General features: G+C 37.9%; 1 pseudogene; it reads right to left on the bottom strand.

The window, feature by feature from the left end:
- Window positions 1–2046: 2046 nt before the first annotated feature.
- Window positions 2047–21777, bottom strand: part of LOC112629072 — a 37626-nt pseudogene continuing 17895 nt past the window's right edge.

Genomic DNA, 21777 nt, shown 5'->3' with positions numbered 1-21777 from the left:
CTTGAATGATGAACAAGATAAATAGAATGTTAGGCAGCTTATCTACATTGTCTCCTATGTCTGGCACACACATTTAAAGCTAGGAGCTTGCATACACTAAAGCTCCCACAGAACTTGGCATCAGTTAATAATCCTGGACTGCAAGCCTGACTGCAAAACACAGAAAAACTAAAAAATAAGTTTAAATCCCTAACATCTAGAAGGCCTGTATAAAACGAGGCTATTGTGGTCAACTTCTGCATTTGCCCCCTCTCCCCACGTTTCTCTCCCCGGCACATAGGCTGGTGCCTGCAGTCCTTGTCTGTGTAACAGCTACTTACCTCTGCATAATACTAGCATAAGCAGACATGAAATGAACAAGGTCAAAATCCCAAATGACCTACAGTTTAAGGTCATTCACTCAGACCACAGCAGGTAAACACCAAACTCACATGGCATAAAACAGGTCACTGCCAGTCTCTAAATTTAAAACCAAAACCAAATTGTACCACAAAATCTTAAATTCCTCATATGGTTTAAACATTTTCATGGGCAATTTACTCCCCAAATTTCATTTATCTTTGCAATGTTCCTAACCGATGCACCAGATGTCTAGTATATACACATGGTCCCAGGTATGTATCTCCCTGCTGTAGTTTCCTCTGGTTTTCAACTATTCTTTTAAACATGGCTCTTCTGATCTCCATCTCAGGAATTGTTTTTGATTCCTGAAAAAAGAGAGTTGAAACACTGGGCTATTTTGACAACTTACATAGGATCCTCAAATTCTAGAACCCCCATTGTTACAGTACTTTTCTAAATAAAGCCATAAATAAGTAAAGCCAAATATTACGTATATAATTTGAAAGAAAATCATATAGAAAGAATACCTGTAATTCTATCATATAGAGATAATAGTCAATAACCTTTTATTTTCTTTAGAGAGGTATAGACACATTATGTACATGTGTGTATGTATATACATATATTTTATAAAACTGTAATAGTTGACAACAGCGTGTATTGACATTTTCCAGTTTTAAAATAAGAATATATTATTATGGTGTAAAATTTGTTAACAACCTGATGTTATTCATATGATATTTTCCCTTATTAGATATTTAGGTTGTTTCCTTTTTAAAACTATTATTATAAACAACTCTTTAACATTATTTTTAAATCGAGAGGACAGTTAGTTCCACCTGTAGATATTTTTTTTCTACCCTCAAATTGTTAATTGTATTGTATTGAATAACCAATCCATCATATATGCACTGATTTTAAATATCTTTATCATGTACTATATTCATATTTGTGTCTGGAATTTTAATCAGATTAGTGTTGCAATAAATTCATAGTCACTGATTTCAGCCAAGTCCTTATTACTTATTTGTATATCTTCATGCTTGGCTTCCACTTTTATTCTCCTCAGGTATTAGTTTGGAACTTCACTATAGTCAATGCTCCCTTTTAATCTTGGTGCTAGTCTCTTTGTCATCAGTAAGATAAAGGCCACAAGTGTGATCTCTGCAACACCTTTGTATTCATTTCCTAAGGCTGCCATAACCAAGTACCACAACCTTGGGGGCTATGAAAATGGAAATTTATGCTGTCACAGTTCTAGGGGTTAGAAGTTTGAAATCAAGGTATGAGCAGGGCCATGCTCCTTCTCAACCTTGTAGAGGATAATTCTGTCTTGCCTCTTCCTAGCTTCTGGAAGCTCTTGGCAATACATGGTCATTCTTTAGCTTGCAAATGCAGCACTCCAATCTCTGCCTCAGTTGTCATGGCCATCATCCCTCATGTGTCTTCACATTGTCTTCCTTGTGTGTGTGTGTGTGTCCAAATTTCCCTCTTTTATAAAGATTGCAGTTGTATTGGATTAGGGGCCCACCATAGTCCAGTATGATATCATCTTTACTAATTACATCTGAAACAGCCTTATTTCTGAATAAGGTCACATTCTGAGGGAGTGGGGTTAGGACTTGAACATATATTTTGGGGGAACACAATTCAACCCATAGAAATCGCTCCTCCAACCACACACCACCCACATTCGCTCTCATTTCACTCTCCTCTTGTATCGAAGGATGATGGCTTCTTTCTGTTCAGGTTAATTTCATGTTTTTGTTCTTTATTCCAACGGCTTCTATGTGTTCTGAGACTTTGCTCTATCAACGAACCACTCTTTTTGGCATTTTCATCTTCTACCTTTCCATTAAAAACTCCCCTGCGTTCCGACAACACATCGCTCTCATGTCTCTTTCTTATCCCTCTCCTATTCAAGATACGAAGTTATCCCTTCCTTGAACTTGAACCCCGGTTTAGTCATAATTACATCTTTCTCTTATTCTTTATATATTAGGTCTCTTCACTTCTATCAAGGGCATTAGCTGCTTAGGGTTTTCATAAAGAATTGCCACTGTTGTCCTTTGACATGAATCATTGTGTGTAGAGGACAATTAAAGAAAATCAAGACTGAGTTAAGATGTAAATATTGATACATTTTGATTTGATTTTTATATATGGGGAGACATAGAGTCTAGTTTTATTCTTCTACATATGGTTATCCAGTTTTCTCAGCATCATTTATAGAAGAGACTGCTCTCTCCTTATTGTATTTTCTTGGTATTTTCATCCAAAATGGGTTGGCTGTAAGTGTGTGGATTGGTATCTGGGCTCTCTCTTCTGTTCCATTGTTTTTATGCAGTACCAGCTGATTTGTTGTCAGGTAGCGTGATGCCTCCAGTTTTGTTCTTTTTGTTCAAAATTTCTTTGGCTATTTGGGGTCTTTTGGGGTTTCATATTAATTTTAGTATGTTTTTTCTATTTCTGTGAGGAATGTCATTGGTATTTTCACAGGGATTACACTGAATCTGTAAATTGCTTTGGGTAGTACGGTCATTTTAACAATATCGATTCTTCCAATCCATGGGCATAGAATATATTTTTATTTAAAAATAAAGATACTACTAGACAAAAAATACTATAAAGCTACTAGAACAAAACACTGGAGAAATCCTCCAGTACATTGATCTGGGCAAAGATATTTTGAGTAAGCCTCAAAAGCACAGGAAATAAAATCAAAACTAGATAAATGGGATTACATAAAGCTCAAAAGCTTCTGCACAGCAAAGAAAACAATCAAAAATTGCATAGACAACCTACAGAATGAGAGAAAATATTTGCAAACTATCCATCTGACAAAGAATTAATAACCAGAATATATAAGGAACTCAAACAACTCAGTAGTAAAAAACTAAATAATTGATTAAAAAATGGGCAAAAGATCTGAACAGACATTTCTCAAAAGAAGACATACAAATGGCTAACAGATATATGAAGAAATGGTCACCACCACTAATTATCAGAGAACTGCAAATCAAAACCACAATAAGATATCATCTCACTCCAGTTAGAATGGCTTTTACAAAAAAGACAGAGAATAACAGATGCTGGTGAGAATGTAGAGAAAGGGGAACCCTTGTACACCATTAGTGGGAATGTTAATTAGTACCTCTTTTTTCAAAAGGACACCTGTACTTGTATGTTTCTTGCAGCACTATTCACAATAGCAAAGTCATGGAATCAACCTAAACGTCCATCAGTGGTAGACTGGGTAAAGAAAATGTGGTATATATACACCATGGAATATTACACAGCCGCCAAAATGAAATTATGTCCTTTGTAGCAACATAGATGCAGCTGGAGGCCACCATCTTTTAAAAACATAACTAGTGAGATGGCTGCTGATGCTGCGAAAAGTGCTGCTATGATTATCATCCTGATTCCAACAGGAATAGTTTGGTTGAGACCAGTAAGGGTTGAAATTCAACCACGATTGCCCCAGTTATGAAATCCTACAGCCTGGAATGCATGTACAGCAAACTAACAAATATAGACGAAGAAGAATACAAAGAATCTGAATGAACTATCACTCCTGAAAGCTCCGTAAAGTGGTCTGTACCAACAGACAAATGAACAAGGAGTAAAAAGCAAGAACCACGGGATACTCAATCCAAAATCAACCACTCTTATGAAATCAACACAAAACCAAGACAAGCATCTGAAGATATTGAGAAACAGTGTTACAGCATGGAACATCCAGAAGTAGTATATAAGCTTTACTGTCTTTTGGAATTCTATAGGAATGTCACAGAAAAATCCTGATAGAAACAAGGTTCTATAGGAAAATTGCTAAGAAGAAGTGGCCAATTATTTTTTCTACCATGTTGAGTGAGGTTTTGCATTTCTCATTCCCAATGATTGAATTATGCATCTTTTCTTTCTACTTCTTCTTGGTGTTTAAGAAGTTCAGCTTGGGCCAACACATTTTTTTTTTTTTTTTTTTTGCAATCAGTGTATAAACTGGATGTTTCTCTGTTGTTTCATTATTGCTGGTTGTATATTGGGTACGTTAGGCATCCTCACACTGCCTCGTGGAGGTCTGAAGGGATTGTTGAGATCTGGTTCAAAAGAAAGGAAATCAATATGTCCAAGAGATGTCTGCACCCCCATGTTTACTACAGCACTATTTACAATACCCAAAATATAGAATAAATCTAAGTGCACATCAATGGATAAATGAATAAGTAAAATGTGATATATACACAATATTATCCAGCCATAAAAAGAATAAAATCCTGTTATTTGTAGCAACATGAATGGAAGTGAAGGACATTATGTTAAATGAAATACACCAAGCACAGAAAGACAAATATAGGATGTTCCCACTCACATGTGTGAGCTAAAAAGGTGGAGCTCATGAAGTTAGATAGATTTCCAGAGGCCAGGAAGGGTGGGAAAGGAGGGAATAAAGAGAGATTATTAATTGGGTACAATTATGCAGTTACTAATAGATAAAAGAAATAAGACCTGGTGTTTGATAGATCAGTAGGGTGACTATAGTTAACATTAGTCTGTTAAACATTTCAAAATAGCTAGAAGAGAATAATTTGAATGTTTCTAGCATAAAGAAAAGTTAAACATTTAATGTGATGGATATCCTAATTACCCTGATTTGATTATATGTATGTATCAGATTATCACATGTACCCTGAAAATATGTACCTCAATTATGTCTCAATAAAAATAATTTTTAAAAATATGTAAATGTTGGATAGTTGGCTCAAATCCTTCCTGAGTATTTTCCCCATGAACCTGACAGCGTTAGGTTAATATTCATGAATCAGGAGAATCATGATGGTGTGCCCCGGATGCTTGGAATGTCCTTAAATTGTGGTAACATAGAATTTTAGATACATTACGTTATAAATAATTATTTTGTCACACTAACCTTAAGCTAACAAAGATTTGAGAACTGGATTAAGTTATCTTTCTATCCCCAGGACCTGGCAGAGTTTGGAACCTATTAGGTGACCAATAAATATTTTTTGATGAACAGAATCATGGATAAGCAAATGATGTCTATTCTGAGATAGCTGGTGTTACAAGATGATTTGTCCATATGAAGATCTGTTTTACACATTCATTTCATTAATGCAGTACTTTAACCAGGAAACAGGCCATTCAAGGTAAAGGTTACATAATACAAAAGAAAATGGAATTTTCCAACCAGATATTCTGTGAAGCATTGTTCGTATATGATAGGAGGTAAAAATAAATTACTTTTAAAAAAAGTGCTTGTGTGCAAATAAGTTTGGGAAGGACTGAGCTTTTTTGCTTCTTATTTATTTAGGTCTTTCACATCTTTATTATTTTATTAATATTATTTTTAAATTGATAGATAAAATGGTGTATATTTATGGTGTACAATATACATATGTTGTGGAATGACTAAATCTAGCTAGGAAGGTTTTTCTCTCAGTGCAGAAATTCTTAGAACTCACAAATTATTTAGATTTGCATTTGGCTGCATGTGACAGAAATCTGATTGCACAGATATAAACAAGTAGGAGTTTATTTTTCTTATGTAGAAAAACAAATGCAGACACAGGCATTCAGAGTGGAACGTCAGTTCCAGGATGCCTCCAGTGTGCAGTCTCCTTTCTGAATTCTCCTGCAGCCTCCCTGGAAGAGTGTGGGGTTTTCTTTCTCATGCTCACACGGTGGCTGCTGCACTTCTAGGCAGGAAACACAGGAAAGACTCAGGGGCAGAAGGTGGAAAACAGGAAATATGTCCCTTTATTTCTGGAAAGAAATATATTTTTCTCAGTTGTCCACTTAGTTACCTTGTGCTTATGTCTCACTGCCAGGAAATAATAGGTCATGCAGCTATCCCTAGCTGTAAGTGTGTCTGGAATAAGGAGTATTTTTAATTGATGCATTACTGCCCTAAAGCAAAATCAAGGATCTGTTAGTTAAGAGAGGAAGAGGGAATGGGTATTGGTCTGGCAACCAACAGTGCATAAAACTAAGGTGTATTGTGACTTCCCAAAAGGGGGAATATAGTCATATGTGTTATTTCTTCACTCTGTTTTTCAAGATTTCCTTTGAGAAGGCTTTACAGGTATTCTGGCAAGAACATAATTAACATCATGACCGGAAGGTGGCCTGTCACTGATTTTAATCTTCCCAGCATATAATTCTGTCCTCTCTTAGGTAAATAATCAGAGACATTAGCTTTTTTCAGACTGCATTTCTGAAGAAAATGGGCCTTACATTTCTTAGGTTACAATACTCTAGGCAGGTCTAGGTCAACTGATAAGGATGCTGCCCTATCAGGGAAAGATCTCAAGCAAGAACACATAAGGATCTATTTAAAGCAAACAAACAAACCCTAAGTAGAGCTGATCTCTGCTCTGTCCGACTTCTTAATTCTCACAGTGAACGAAGTATACTAGAAAAATTATCCACCAAGATAGTTTTTGTTTAACTGAGGTGGATTGATGGTACCAATGGTCTTGATTTGTTTACTCCTTCCATTAAAGACACTGAGTCTATACTAGCCTTGGCATAGATCGTGTGTGGAACCAACAGTGTGCCAGTTCTGAGCCCAGGTCTTTAGAGGCCCTGTGTGTTTCTTCTTGTTGCCTCTTGCTCCTCTCCCTTTGCCATGAGAATAAGGATGGATGAACCTGCTGGTGAGCAGCCATGTGGAATACAGCAAGATGGCATAGGCTTGTGAGCAAGTTCATCCAGGATTGACTATTTAATTGCCCTACAGCTAGCAATAGACACATAAGTAAGTCTTGATGAGCTCAGCTTCCATCAACAAAATGCTTAGTTAACCTAAACACTTGTGAGTAACAAAAGTTTATTGCTATATGCCAGGGAGATTTTGTGTTTTCTGTCATGGTTGTTACACGGCATTACTGTGGTAACAGATAACTGATACACTAACCCAGCAGAGAAGGGATGTTGAACAAGTTGTGAATAAATTGGAGTGTCTGGAACACTATTACTTACCTAAAAGCCCCTGCTATTATGTCTCTTCTCTGCATTTCTTGCCTCAACTTGTTTTGAAAATTGCATCCTAACTTGTATATGGATCTCCTGAATATTCTTTGCTCTTTAGCATTACCTTTACCATATCTTTTGAATGTTGTAGGCAACATTACTCTTTTAAAAATAACTTTTATTTTAAAAAATGAATATTTTAAAATCATGTAGTAAGTACTTCTGTCCCACCACACAGAATGAGTAGTTCTTAACATTTTGTTACATTTGCTTCAGGTCTCCTTTTTTTTATGACAGCATACTCCTATGTGTAAAGTTGTGACCCTCTGATCTCCCAACTCCCAGATCTCATAACCCTTCTCATTCCTGGGGTCAGCCATTTGACAGATTTAGTGTAAATCCTGCCAATGCTTTATAAAAATACATTAACATACTATGTTTATAAATAGTTATTTTAAAATGTAGGTTTTATTATTATTTGGGTATGGTGAGGCCAACAGATCAGGACCCAATTGCCATTGAAAAGAGAGTTTATTACAGTCCCCAAGGGGAAGGCTATACCTCACCATGCAGGGGCCACAAGGGGAAGCACCAAGGTCAGTCAGGAGTCAGAGAGAGCTAGGGGAAATCACCGGCAAAGTCTTTATTGTGGGTTCTGCAGAAATGGTGAGGCAGGATAAATGGGCTTAACATTGGCTAATTTGAATAATTTCAGCTGGCTCAAGGGTATAGGTGTTGTCTCCAGTTGTCTGGTAGGCCCTGGGGTGATTAGGGCAGGGGAATGGTGGCCCTAAGTGAAAGAGCCCTATGGGGGCCATATAAAGGAGGTGGTGGTGGGGTGGTCTGGGCTCTGGATTGGTTGGTTTGCATATGAACAGTACACTCACAGGAAAGTCTTTTACTGTCTCTAGCAACTAGCTAGCCCTGGGAGGGCCAGTTTCTTCAGGGTCAGCAAAGCCCCCACCATGTCAAAGCATTAGAAACATAGAAAATAAAAAAACAGGATTACCACAACATTGCATATCTACAAATAAGGTATTACATTCCATGCATTTTTATAGACTGTTTTTAGAGAAGTTTTAGATTCACAGAAAATTGAGTGGTAGGTACAGAAACTTCCCATATACCCCCTGTCCTCTACATGTGCATCACCTCCCACATCATCAACATCCCCTATCAGAGTGGTATGTTTGTTACAATTGGTGAACCTACATTGACACATCATTATCTTCCAAAGTGTGTAGTTGACATTAGAGTTCCCTCTTGGTATTGTACATTCCGTGGGTTTGAGCAAATATATCATGGTATTTCCACCATTGTAGTATCATACAGAATAGTTGCACTTTCCTAAAAATCTTCTGTGCTCTGCCTATTCTCTCCTTCTCCTCCTCAATCCCCTAACAACCACTGATCTCTTTATTGTCTCTGGAATTTTCTCTTTTCCAGAATGTCATGTAGTAGGAATCATACAATATATATACCGTTTTCGCGTTGACTTTTTTCACTTAGTAATTTGCTTTTAAGATTCCTCTGTCATTTATTTATTTACTTATTTTGAGACAGAGTCTCGTTCTGTCGCCCAGGCTGGAGAGCAGTGTCCCAATCTCGGCTCACTGCAAGCTCCACCTCCCGGGTTCACGCCATTCTCCTGCCTCAACCTCCCGAGTTGCTGGGACTGCAGGCGCCTGCCACTATGCCCGGCTACTTTTTTGTATTTTTAGTAGAGATGGTGTTTCACCATGTTAGCCAGGATGGTATCGATCTGCTGACCTTGTGATTCACCTGCCTCTGCCTCCCAAAGTGCTGGGATTACAGGCGTGAGCCACCGCGCCCGGCCTAAGATTCCTCTGTCTTGGCTTGATAACTTGTTTTCTTTTAGTGCAGAATAATATTTTGTTGTCTAGATATACCATCTTTTTATCCATTCACCTTTTTATTTTTATTTATTTATTTTTTGAGACGGAGTCTCGCTCTGTCGCCCAGGCTGGAGTGCAGTGGCCGGATCTCAGCTCACTGCAAGCTCCGCCTCCCGGATTCACGCCATTCTCCTGCCTCAGCCTCCCGAGTAGCTGGGACTACAGTCGCTCGGCACCTCGCCAGGCTAGTTTTTTTTTTTGTATTTTTTAGTAGAGACGGGGGTTTCACCGTGTTAGCCAGGATGGTCTCGAACTCCTGACCTCGTGATCCGCCCGTCTCGGCCTCCCAAAGTGCTGGGATTACAGGCTTGAGCCACCGCGCCCGGCCTCATTCACCTTTTAAAAAACCTCTTGATTGCTTCCAAGTTTTGGCAATGATGAATAAAGCTTCAATAAACATTTGTGTGCAAGTTTTTTCCTGGCGGCAGGTTTTCAACTTCTTTGGACAAGCGCTAAGGAGTGTTATTATTGATTGTCTAGCAACCATATACTTAATTTTGTTAGAAACCACCAGACTGCTTTCCAAAGTAGCTGTACCATTTTATATTCCCACTAACAGCGAAGGAGAGCTCCTGTTGATCCATATCCTCTCCAGCCTTTGTTGTTGTCAGTGTTCTATATTTTTGACATTTGAATAGGTGTGTAGTGGTATTTTATTGTTGTTATAATTTGCATTTCCCTGGTAACATGGGATGTAAAACATCTTTTCAGATGCTATTTAGCATCTGTATATTTTCTTTAGTGAGGTGTCTGTTAAGGTCTTTGGTCCATTTTTAATTGAGTAGTTTCTTTTCTTTCTTATTGTTGAATTTTTTGAGTCCTTTGTGTTTTTTGGTTAACAGTCTTATCAGATGTGTCTTTTGCAAATATTTCTCCCAGTCTGTTGCTTGTCTTCTTATTCTCTTAATGTTGTCTTTTGCAGAGCAGACGTTTTTAATTTTAATGAGGTTTGACTTATTAATCATTTATTTCATGAATTATGCCTTCAGTACAATATATAAAAAGTTATTGCCATACCCAACGTCATCATCTCCTACATTGTCTTCTAAGAGTTTTATAATTTTGTACTTTACATTTAGGTCTATGATACATTTAGAGTTAATTTTTGTAAAGGGTGTAAGGTCTGTGTCTAGATTCATTTTTTTTCTTTTTGCATGTGGATGTCCAATTGTTTCAGCACCCATTTGTTGAAAATTACTCTTTGCTCCATTGTATTGCCTTTACTCCTTTGTCAAAGATTAGTTGACTATATTTATATGTGCCTATTTCTGGACTCTCTATTCTTTCCCATTGATTTATTTGTCTAGTCTTTAGTCAGTACTAAACTGTCTTGATTACGTTAGCTTCATAGTAAGCTTTGAGGTTGGGTAGTGTCAGTCCTCCCACTTTGTTCTTGCATTGTGTGCATTTTAAAACCTTATATACCTTTCTTTATCCTTTTGTTTAATTCAAAGGTAAAAGCAGTATGCTTTTTAAATAAATTTTTAATTTCAATAGGTTTTTAGGGAAACGGGGTATTTGGAACATATAATGTTTGGGTTTCCATTCCTGGAGTTACTTCACTTAGAATAATAGTCTCCAATCCCAGCAAGGTTGCTGTGAATGCCACTAATTCATTCATTTTTATGGTTCAGTAGAATTCCATCATATGTATTTATCTTTTTTCTTTTTCTTTTTCTTTTTTTTTTTTTGAGACGGAGTCTCGCTCTGTCGCCCAGGCTGGAGTGCAGTGGCCGGATCTCAGCTCACTGCAAGCTCCGCCTCCCGGGTTAGCGCCATTCTCCTGCCTCAGCCTCCCGGCGCCCACCACCTCGCCCGGCTAGTTTTTTTTTGTATTTTTTTTTTAGTAGAGACGGGGTTTCACCGCGTTAGCCAGGAAGGTCTCGATCTCCTGACCTCGTGATCCGCCCGTCTCGGCCTCCCAAAGTGCTGGGATTACAGGCTTGAGCGACCGCGCCCGGCCCATCATATGTATTTATCACAGTTTCTTTATCCACTTGTTGATTGATGGGCATTTTGGTTGGTTCCACAGTTTTGCAATTGCAAATTGTGCTGCTATAAACATACATGCACAAGTGTCTTTCACATAATGACTCTTTTTCCTCTGGGAGATACCCAGTAGTGGGATTGCTGGATCAAATGGTAGTTCTACTTATAGTTCTTTAAGGAATCTTCACACTGTTTTCCATAGCAGTTGTACTGGTTTACATTCCCACCAGCAGTGTAGAAATGTTCCCTTTTCAATGCATCCATGCCAACATCCATTATTTTTTTATTTTTGAATTATGGCTATTCTTGTAGGAGTAAGTTGTTATTGCATTGTGGTTTTAATTTGCATTTTCCTGATCATTAGTGATGCTGAGCATTTTTTATATGCTTGTTGGTCATTTGTACATCTTCTTCTGAGAATTGTCTATTCATGTCCTTAACCCACTTTTTGAGGGATTGTTTTTTTCTTGCTGATTTGTTGGAGTTCCTTATAGATTCTGGATATTAATCTTTTGTTGGATGTATAGATTGTGAAGATTTCTTCCACTCTGTGGGTTGTCTGTTTATTCTGCTGACTGTTCCTTTTGCCATGCAAAAGCTCTTCAGTTTAATTAAGTCCCAGCTAGTGCCATCTATTTATCCTTGTTTTCATTTCATTTGCTTTTGGGTTCTTGGTCATAAAATCCTTGCCTAAGCCAATCTCTATAAGGGTTTTTCCAATGTCATCTTCTAGAATTTTTATAGTTTCAGGTCTTAGATTTAAGTCCTTAATCCATCTTAAGTTGATTTTTATATGAAGTGAGAGATGAGGATCCAGTTTCATTCTCCTACATGTGGCTTGCCAATTATACCAGCACCATTGGTTGAATAGGGTGTTCTTTCCCCACTTTATATTTTTGTTTGCTTTGTCAAAGATCAGTTGGCTGTAAGTATTTGGCTTTATTTCTGGGTTCTCTATTCTGTTCCATTGGTCTATGGGCCTCTTTTTATACCAGTACCATGCTGTTATAGTGGCTATGGCCTTATAGTATAGTCTGAAATCAGGTACTGTGATGCCTCCAGATTTATTCTTTTTGCTTAGTCTTGCTTTGGCTATGAGGGATCTTTTTTGGTTCCATATACACTTTAGGATTGTTTTTTCTAGTTCTGTGATGAATGATGGTGGTATTTTCATGAGAATTGCTTGAATTTGTAGATGACTTTTGGCAGTATGGCCATTTTCACAATATTGATTCATGAGCATGGGATGAGTTTCCATTTTGTTGTGTCCTCTATGATTCTTTCAGCAGTTTTTTGTAGTTTTCCTTGTATAGGTCTTTCACGTCCTTGGTTAGGTATATTCCTAAGTATTTATTTTATTTTTGCAGCTATTGTAAAAGGAGTTGAGTTCTTGATTTGATTCTCAGCTTTGTTGCTGTTGATGTATAAGAGAGCTACTGATTTGTGTACATTAATTTGGTATCCTGAAACTTTGCTGAATTATTTTATTCTAGCAGGTTTTTGAATGAATCCTTAGGGTTTTCTAGGTATACAATCAAATCAACAGCAAACAGTGACAGTTTGACTTCCTCTTTACTGATTTGGATGCCTTTATTCCTTCCTCTTGTCTAATTGCTCTGGGTAGGTCTTCCAGTACTATGTTGAATAGAAGTGGTGAGAATGGGCACCCTTGTCTTGTTTCAGTTCTCAGAGGGAATGCTATCAGTGTTTCCCCATTCAGTATTATGTTGGCTGTGGGTTTGTCATAGATGGCTTTTATTATATTGATATATGTCTCTTGTATGCCAATTTTGCTGAAATTTTTAATCATAAAGAGATGCTGGATTTTGTCAAATGCTTTTTCTGTATTTATTGAGATGATCATATGATTTTTGTTTTTAATTCTGTTTATGTGGTGTATCACATTTAGTGACTTGCATATGTTAAACCATCCCTGCATCCCTGTTACAAAACCCATTTGATCACGGTGGTTTATCTTTTTGATATGTTGCTGGATTCAGTTAGCTAGTATTTTTTAAAGAATTTTTGCATGTATGTTCATCAGGGATATTGTTTCTGTAGTTTTCTTTTTTGGTTTTGTCCTTTCCTGGTTTTGGTATTAGGGTAATACTGGCTTCATAGAATGATCTGGGGAGGATTCCCTTTCTCTATCTTGCAGAATAGTGTCAATAAGATTGGTACAAATTCTTCTTTGAATGTCTGATAGAATTCAGCTGTGAATTCCTGGACTTTTTTTGTTGGTAAATTTTTTATTACCGTTTCAAACTCACTGCTTGTTATTGGTCTGTTCAGGGTATCTAATTCTTCCTGATTTAAGCTAGAAGGGGTGTAAATTTTCAGGAATTTATTCATCTCTTCCAGGTTTTCTAGTATATGCATGTATAGGTGTTCATGGTAACCTTGAATGATCTTTTGTATGTCTGTGGCTTCAGTTTTAATATCTTCCCTTTTGTTTCTAATTGAGCTTATTTGGATTTTCTCTCTTCTTGATTAATCTTGCTAATGATCCATCAGTTTTTTATGTTTTCAAAGAATCAGCTTTTTGTTTCATTTATCTTTTGTATTTTGTTTGTTTGTTTGTTTCAATTTCACTTAGTTCTGCTCTGATCTTCGTTATTTCTTTTTTTCTGGTGGGTTTGGGTTTGGTTGGTTCTTGTTTCTCTAGTTCCTTGAGATGTGACCTTAGATTGTCTATTTGTGCCCTTTCAGACTTTTTAATGCAGGAATTTAGGGCTAGCAACTTTCCTCTTAGCACCACCTTTGCTGTATCCCAGAGGTTTACATAGGTTGTGTCACTATTGATGTTCAGTTTGAAGAATTTTTAAATTTCCATCTTGATTTCATTGTTGATGCAATGATCATTCAAGACCAGGTTATTTAATTTCCATGTATTTACATGGTTTTGAAGTTTCCTTTGGAGTTGATTTCCAGTTTTATTCTACTGTAATCTGAGAGTACTTGATGTAGTTTCAATTTTTGAAAAATTTATTGAGGCTTGTTTTGTGGCCTATCATATGGTCTATCTTGGAGAAAGTTCTTTGTGTTGATGATAGAATATATATTCTGTGGTGGTTGTGTAAAATATTCTGTAAATATCTGTTACGTCCATTTGTTCCAGGGTATACTTTAAATCCATTGTTTCTTTACTGACTTTCTGTCTTGATGACCTATCTAGTGTTGTCAGTGCAGTATTAAAGTCCCCCACTATTATTGTGTTGGTGTCTGTCTCATTTCTTAGGTCTAGTAGTAATTGTTTTATGAATTTGGGATCTCCAGTGTTAGGTGCATATATATTTAGGATTGTGATATTTTCCTGTTGGACAGGTCTTTTATTATATAATGTCCCTCTTTGTTCTTTTTAACTGCTGTTGCTTTAAGGTTTGTTTTGTCTAATATAAGAATAGCTACTCCTGCTTGCTTTTGGTGTCCATTTGCATGGAATGTCTTTTTCCACTCTTTTACCTTAAGTTTATTTGAGTCCTTATGTGTTAGATGAGTCTCTTGAATGCAGCAGACAGTTTGCTTGGTGAATTCTTATACATTTTGCCATTCTGTATGTTTTAAGTGGAACATTTAGGCTATTTACATTCAAAGTTAGTATTGAGATGTGAGGTACTATTCCATTCATAATGCTATTTGTGGCCTGTATACCTTAGTTTTTTTTTTTTTAATTGTATTTTTGTTTTGTAGTTTCTGTGAGATTTATGCTTCAAAGAGGTTCTGTTTTGATGTGTTTCCAGGATTTGTTTCAAGATTTAGAGCTCCTTTTAGCAGTTCTTGTAGTGATGACTTGGTAGTAGCAAATTCTCTCAGCATTTGTTTGTCTGAAAAAGACTGTTATCTTTCCTTCATTTACGAAGCTTAGTTTCACTGAATACAAAATTGTTGGCTCATAATTGTTTTGTTTAAGGAGGCTAAAGATAGGGCCTCAATCTAGCTTGTAGGGTTTCTGCTGAGAAATCTGCTGTTAATCTGATAGGCTTTCCTTGGTTACCTGATGCTGTTGCCTCACAGCTCTTAATATTATTTCCTTTGTCTTAACTTTAGATAACCTGATGACAATCTACCTAGGTGATGATTTTTTTGTGGTGAATTTCCTAGGTGTTCTTTGAGCCTCTTGTTTTTGGATGTCTAAATCTCTAGCTAGGCTGGGGAAATTTTCCTTGATTAATCCGCCAAAGATGTTTTTCAACCTTTTAGATTCCTCTTCTTCCTCAGGAATGCCAGTTATTCTTAGGTTTGGCCATTTAACATAGTCCTAAACTTCTTGGAGGCTTTGTTCATTTGTCTTATTTCTTTTTCTTTGACTTTGCTGGATTAAGTTAATTCAAAAACCTTGTCTTCGAGCTTTGAAGCTTTCTTCTGCTTGTTCAATTCTATTGTTGAGACCTTTCAGAACATTTTGCATTTTTCTAAGAGTGTCAATATTTCCTGAAGTTTTAATTGTTTTTTATTTATGTTATGTATTTCACTGAAGATTTCTTCCCTCATTTCTTGTATCATTTTTTGATTTCCTTAAATTAGACTTTACCTTTCTCTGGTGCCTCCTTGATTAGCTTAATAACTGACCTTCTAGATTCTTTTTCAGGTAAATCAAGGATTTCTTCTTAATTTGGATCCAGTGCTGGTGAGCTAGTGTGATTTTTTTTAGGGGGCTGTTAAAGAACCTTGTTTTGTCATGTTACAGAATTGTTTTTGTGGTTCCTTCTCATTTGGGTAGGCTGTGTCAGAGGGAAGGTCTAGGGCTCAAGGCTGCTGTTCTGATTCTTTTGTCCCATGGGTGTTCCCTTGATGTAGTACTCTCCTGGCTTTCCTAGGAATGTGGCTTTCTGAGAGCTGAGCTGTAATGATTGTTATCTCTTTTCTGGATCTAGTTATCTAGCAGGTCTACCAGGCTCCGGGCTGGTACTGGGGGTTGTCTGCACAGAGTCCTGTGATGTGCACCATCTGCAGGTCTCTCAGCCGTGGATACCAGCACCTGTTCTGGTGGAGGTGGCAGGGACCAAATGGACTCTATAAGAGTCCTTAGTTTTGGTTGTTTAATGCACTATTTTTCTGCTGGTTGACCTCCTGACAGAAGGTGGTGCTTTGAAGAGAGCATCACCTGTGGTAGTATAGGGAGGGTCAGGCAGTGGGTAGGGCCCTAGAACTCCCAAGAGTATATGCCCATTGTCTTCAGCTACCAGGGTGGGTAGGGAAGGACCATCAGGTGGAGGCAAAGCTAGGCTTGTCTGAGCTCAGACTCTCCGCTTGGGTGGGTCTTGCCACAGCTGCTGTGGGGGATGGGGGTGTAGTTCCCAGGTCAATGGAGTTATGTTTTCAGGACGACTATGGCTGCCTTTGCTTTGTCATGCAGGTTGTCAGAAAAGTGGGAAAAAGCTGGCAGTCACAGGCCTCACCCAGCTTCTACACTATCCAAAAGGCCAGTCTCACTCCCATCGTGCCCCCATCAATAGCACCAAGTCTGTTTCCAGGCAGTGGTGAGCAGGGCTGAGAACTTGTCCCAGGCTACCAGTCTCCCAGCTGCAAAAGCAAGCAGGGCTTTCATGCTTCCCCACCTGTGGAGTCTGCACACCGGAGTCACACCCTCCCCCAAGTCCAGGCCAAGAGACCTCGTGTTTGGGTGGAATTGTTACAAAGTTCAGGTGGAGATTTTCTTTTCCCTGTCAACCTTTCCCAGTTCCCTTGGCAGCCCTCCCCAAGGACCCCGTGAGACAAGGCAGAAATTGTTTCCCAGGGGACCCAGAGAGTCCACAGGACATTTCCCGCTGCTTCCTCTACCCCTGTTTTTTGCTCGGCTCTCTAAATTGACTCAGGTCCAGGTAAGACCAGAATCTTCTCCCGTGATCTAGACCTTCAGGTTCCCCAGTGAGGGTGTGTGTTCAGGGGTGGACAATTCCTCTTTCTTATTTCCACAGCTTGGGCACCCACAATATTTGGGATGTCTCCTGGGTCCTGCAGGAGCAATCCACTTCCTTCAGAGGGTCTGTGAGTTCTCTCAGTTTTTCTGGTTTATTCCTGCAGTAGTTCTGGAGCAAAAGTTCATGTGAGTTTCCACACACTGCTGTGTTTGCATGGGAGCTGCAATCTAGTCCTGCCTCCCATCCACCATAATCCCTCCAAATTCCCCTAACTTTCTTATTTTATCCACTGCCATATTCAGTGAAAGAAGAATATGCATGTTAAGGTGCATATAATTTACCTACTAATTTATTTTTCCTGCTGAACTTTTACGTCAGGTTCTAACATAAGAATATTTCTCATTTTATTTATGTTTCTTATTTTGGACATTTGGATGAGAGCTTTCTTAGTCCTTTAAGGCTGCTATAATAAATACCTTAGACTGGGTAATTTATAACAATGGAAATTTATTGCTCATAGTTCTGGAGGCTGGGAAATCCAGGATAAAGGCTCCAACAGATTGGGGATACTGGTGAGGGCCAAGATGGCAGACACCTTCTTGCTCTATCCTCACATGGTGGAAGGGGAGAACAAACTCCCTCAAATCGCTTCTATAAGGGCATAATCCCCATTCATGAGAGCTTTGGCCTCATGACTTATTCACCTCCCAAATGTCTATCTCTTAATGCCATCGTACTGGCATTCAGTTTCAATATATAAATTTTGTGGGAATACAAACATTCAGAACATATTAGGAGGTAATGAATTTTTATGTTACTAACAATGTTGTGATGAGCATCCTTGTACTTGCCTCTTGGGACCTGTGTCTATAGGTATGCTGAGTTGTAGAATGTGGCACCCAGAACTCTAAGAAGGCTCCTACAATTCCTTGTGCTCTAGTGTACACAGCCTGCATCAACCTCCACCCTTTAGGGTGGCTGAGACTGACTATAAAGGATTTCACTCCCATGGTTAGAATATATTATAAGACAAAGATGAAATGAGTTTCAGATGTAATTAACCAAAATTAGTTGAGTTTGACTTAATCAAGAGACATTATTCTGAGTGGACCTGACTTAATCAGGCAAGTTCTTACAAGGAACTGGACCCTTCTTAAGAAAAGAGATCAGAAGCATGAGGGAGATTTTCCATGCTGGCCTTTGAGAAGCAAATTACCTCATTAACTGCTTATGGAGGGAGCTGTGTGGCAAAGGCCTGAGAGCGGTCTCTAGAAGCCGAGAGTGGTTCTTATTCAACAACCAACAAGAAAATAAGAACTCAGTCATACAACTGCAAGGAATTCAATACTGTCAACAACCAGTTTATCTTAAAGGTGATCTTGAAACCTTAGATCTAATCTACTTTCTGTCACTACAGGTTGGATTTTGTTTGCCAGAATCTGTATAATAGAACTTTACAACCTGTACTCTTTTTTCTCTGTCTGTTTTCATTCACCATAGTTATTTTATGACTCATCCATGTTGCATGTATTAATAGTTTATTACTTTTATTGTGTAGTGGTATTCTAGTTTTTCTGTCCTTGTGAATATTTGATTTGGTCAGTTTTTTAAATTGTAACCATTTTAATAGGTACATAGTAGCATCTCAATGTGATTTTTATTTTGTTAGTGACAAATGATGCTGAATATCTTTTTATGTGCTTATTTGCTATCTATATATGTTTGCTGATGAAGTGTCCACTTAAATCTTTTGTCCTTTTTCTAAATGATTTTTTCAAATTACATTTTGAGAATTATTTACATTTTGTAGATGCACATCCTTTATCAGATAAGTAATTTGCAAGTCATTTTGTTTGTGATTTACAAACATTATCTTTTGGTCTGTGGCTTGTCTTTTTACTTTCTTAATAGTGTTTTTTGAAGAGGGTTTTTAATTTTCATAAAATCCAATGTACCACTTTTTGTTTTTTGGATTTTGGCTTTGGTATTGTATTTAGGAATTCTTTTTCTAAAATACCATCACAAAAATTTTCTTTTACCTTTTCTTCTTGAAGTTCCATAACTTTCAGTTTAACATTTAGGTATATTATTCATTTTGAGTTACTTTTTCAATATTGTGGATAGGAGTACTTACTTGGTATATGGATATCCAATTGTTCTAGCACTATTTTTTTGAAAAGACTATTCTCCAGTGAAAATTGTTTTACACCTTGGTTAAAAATCAATTGCTCATGTGGGTATTGATCTATTTCTTGACCCTCCGTTCTTTTCCATTGTTCTAGTAACCTGCCTTCGTGTCGGTATCATACTGTCTTGATTACTATATTTTTTATAATAAGTCTTGATATTGCAATGTCACTTCTCACTTTGGCAAATCTCTGAAATTCTCTTACTCGATAACGCTTGCTTCCATTTGGCTGACTGTGGTCCCAAAGGTGGGATGATTGCAACTCACAATTTTTTAAGATTCTGATATAAAAATGATAGACTAGAGGATCAACAGCCCTTAGATAGCAATATTCCTCAAAGTGTGGCCTGAGGACCATTCACATCAGACACAACTTTGAAGTTTGTGTGTATGATATTACCATTTACATTCCTGTATGTTTATGCCTGATCTATTAAATCAGAATCTTTAGATATGGGGCTCATGAATCTTCACATTTAGTAAGTTTTCTGAGTGATTCTTATGGACATAAAAGTTGAAGAATTGCTTATGCAACAGTGCTGGAAAAAAAAAAAAACCCTTTCTTGTGCGTTTTTCACATTTGTCACACAGATGAGTAAAGCAGTAAAATGGATGTACTTAGTTAGGTGGAAATAAAGAAAGCTTTAATTTACCTGTTCATTTATTTACTCACTCACTTTTTTATTCAAACGTTTATTTACTATTCATAGATGACAAAGTATAAAGTAGAAAATGTAAAATGTAAAAACGCAAAAACACAACTTGAAGAATTCGTGGAATCTATTTTCAAAGACAGGATATGTTTCTCAAGTATTATTTATGGCTGTCAGATGATGACTCAATGCTCCCTGCAATCAGGAAACAGAGAACATTGTGCTGGAGGAACTGCCCACAAGCATCCCCACCCCCAGACTTTTTGCAGATTTCTTTTAAACAATCCCAGACCAAAACAAAGCTAAGTTATCCTTAAACCTGTTTAGGATGGGAAATTTTGTGGCCTCCTTCAAACATTAGTTCTAGTGCTGAATAATACCACTTCCTTTAATACAAGTTCCTGAGTTAAAACAGATACAGTTTCTTTATCATGGAAAATTCAAGGAGGTGGGGGGTGGGGAGTGCTGTAGAGCCCATCTTACCCTGAGAAATATGAGAACTATTAAGAGGCTGATCAAGCTGGGTCACCTTGTTTTCACTTTTGGTCTCTTTTAGTGGTATGTCCACATCATAATGTTTTCTTTGGTTCCCCGTAACTCGCAATCTCGGCTAAGGAAATGGTCTTGAAAACTCATTCACATCAATGGCAAATGATAGATAAATGCACAATATCTCACATTGTAGAACTGAAGTGTGGTACTTCAGATACTGTCAGTGGCAGTGAATCTGCACAGGTCTGCAATCACCTCAGTTCTTGCCTCCTCAGAAGAAAGAATTTGACCGAGGGCCATAAGACAGAGTGAGGGATGGAGGCAAGTTTTAGAGCAGAAGAGCAAGTTTATTAAATGGCTTTAGAACAAGAATGTGTGAAAGGAAAATAAATCTTGGGGCTCCCAAATCACTAAGCTAAAGGGAAAAGTCAAGCTGGGAACTTCTTGGGGCCAACCTGCCTCCCATTCTATACAAAGTCACCCCTCTACTCACTGAGATAAACGTACATCTGATTGCCTCCTTTGGAAAGGCTAGTCAGAAACTCAAAAGAATGCAACAATTTTCTCTTACCTACCTGTGACCTGGAAGCCCCCTCCCGCTTCAAGTAGTCCCAACTTTGCATTGAGTTGTCCCGCCTTTTCTGGATAGAACCAATATTCATCTTACATATGTTGATTGATGTCTCATGTCTCTCCCTAAAATGTATAAAAACAAAACTGTACTCTGACCCCGTTGGGCACTTGTCATCAGGACCTCCTGAGGCCGTGTAACGGGCACACATCCTCAACCTTGGCAAAATAAACTTTCTAAATTAACTGAGACCTGTCTCAGGTACTCGGGGGTTCATAAATGAAAGGAAGTAAATTGCACTTGGAAGAGGGCCAGCCAGGCAACTTGAAAGATCAAGTGCCCAGGTTGACTTTACCTTAGGGTTTGGCATGCTTCCGGGTCTTGTGTTACTTCTCCCGATTCTTCCCTTGGGATGGGCTGTCCTCATGCACAGTGGCCTGCTAGTGCTTGGCAGTGGGGGGCATATGCACAGGAGTTTACGGGAGTTGTATGCATGTTCTCTTGAGGCTTTTTTTCCCCTCTTACCAGTCAAGTGCTCCTGTAAGGTCATATATCAGTTAAACTCTACCATTTTGCCTTAGTGTACATGCTTGAGCCCAGTCACCCAACTCCTGAGGTCTTACTGGAAAGCTGATCAACAGTTTCAGGTTTTTCTTTTCTTTTTTTTTCTTTCTTTTTTTTTTCTTTTTTTTTAAAATTATTAGATGAAGTTTCGCTCTTGTTGCACAGGCTGGAGTGCAATGGTGCAATCTTGGCTCACTGGAACCTC

The sequence above is a fragment of the Theropithecus gelada genome, chromosome 1 (genome assembly GCF_003255815.1).
Source record: "Theropithecus gelada isolate Dixy chromosome 1, Tgel_1.0, whole genome shotgun sequence".
NCBI classification, from domain to species: domain Eukaryota; kingdom Metazoa; phylum Chordata; class Mammalia; order Primates; family Cercopithecidae; genus Theropithecus; species Theropithecus gelada.
This window is presented reverse-complemented; position numbering and strand designations above follow the sequence as displayed.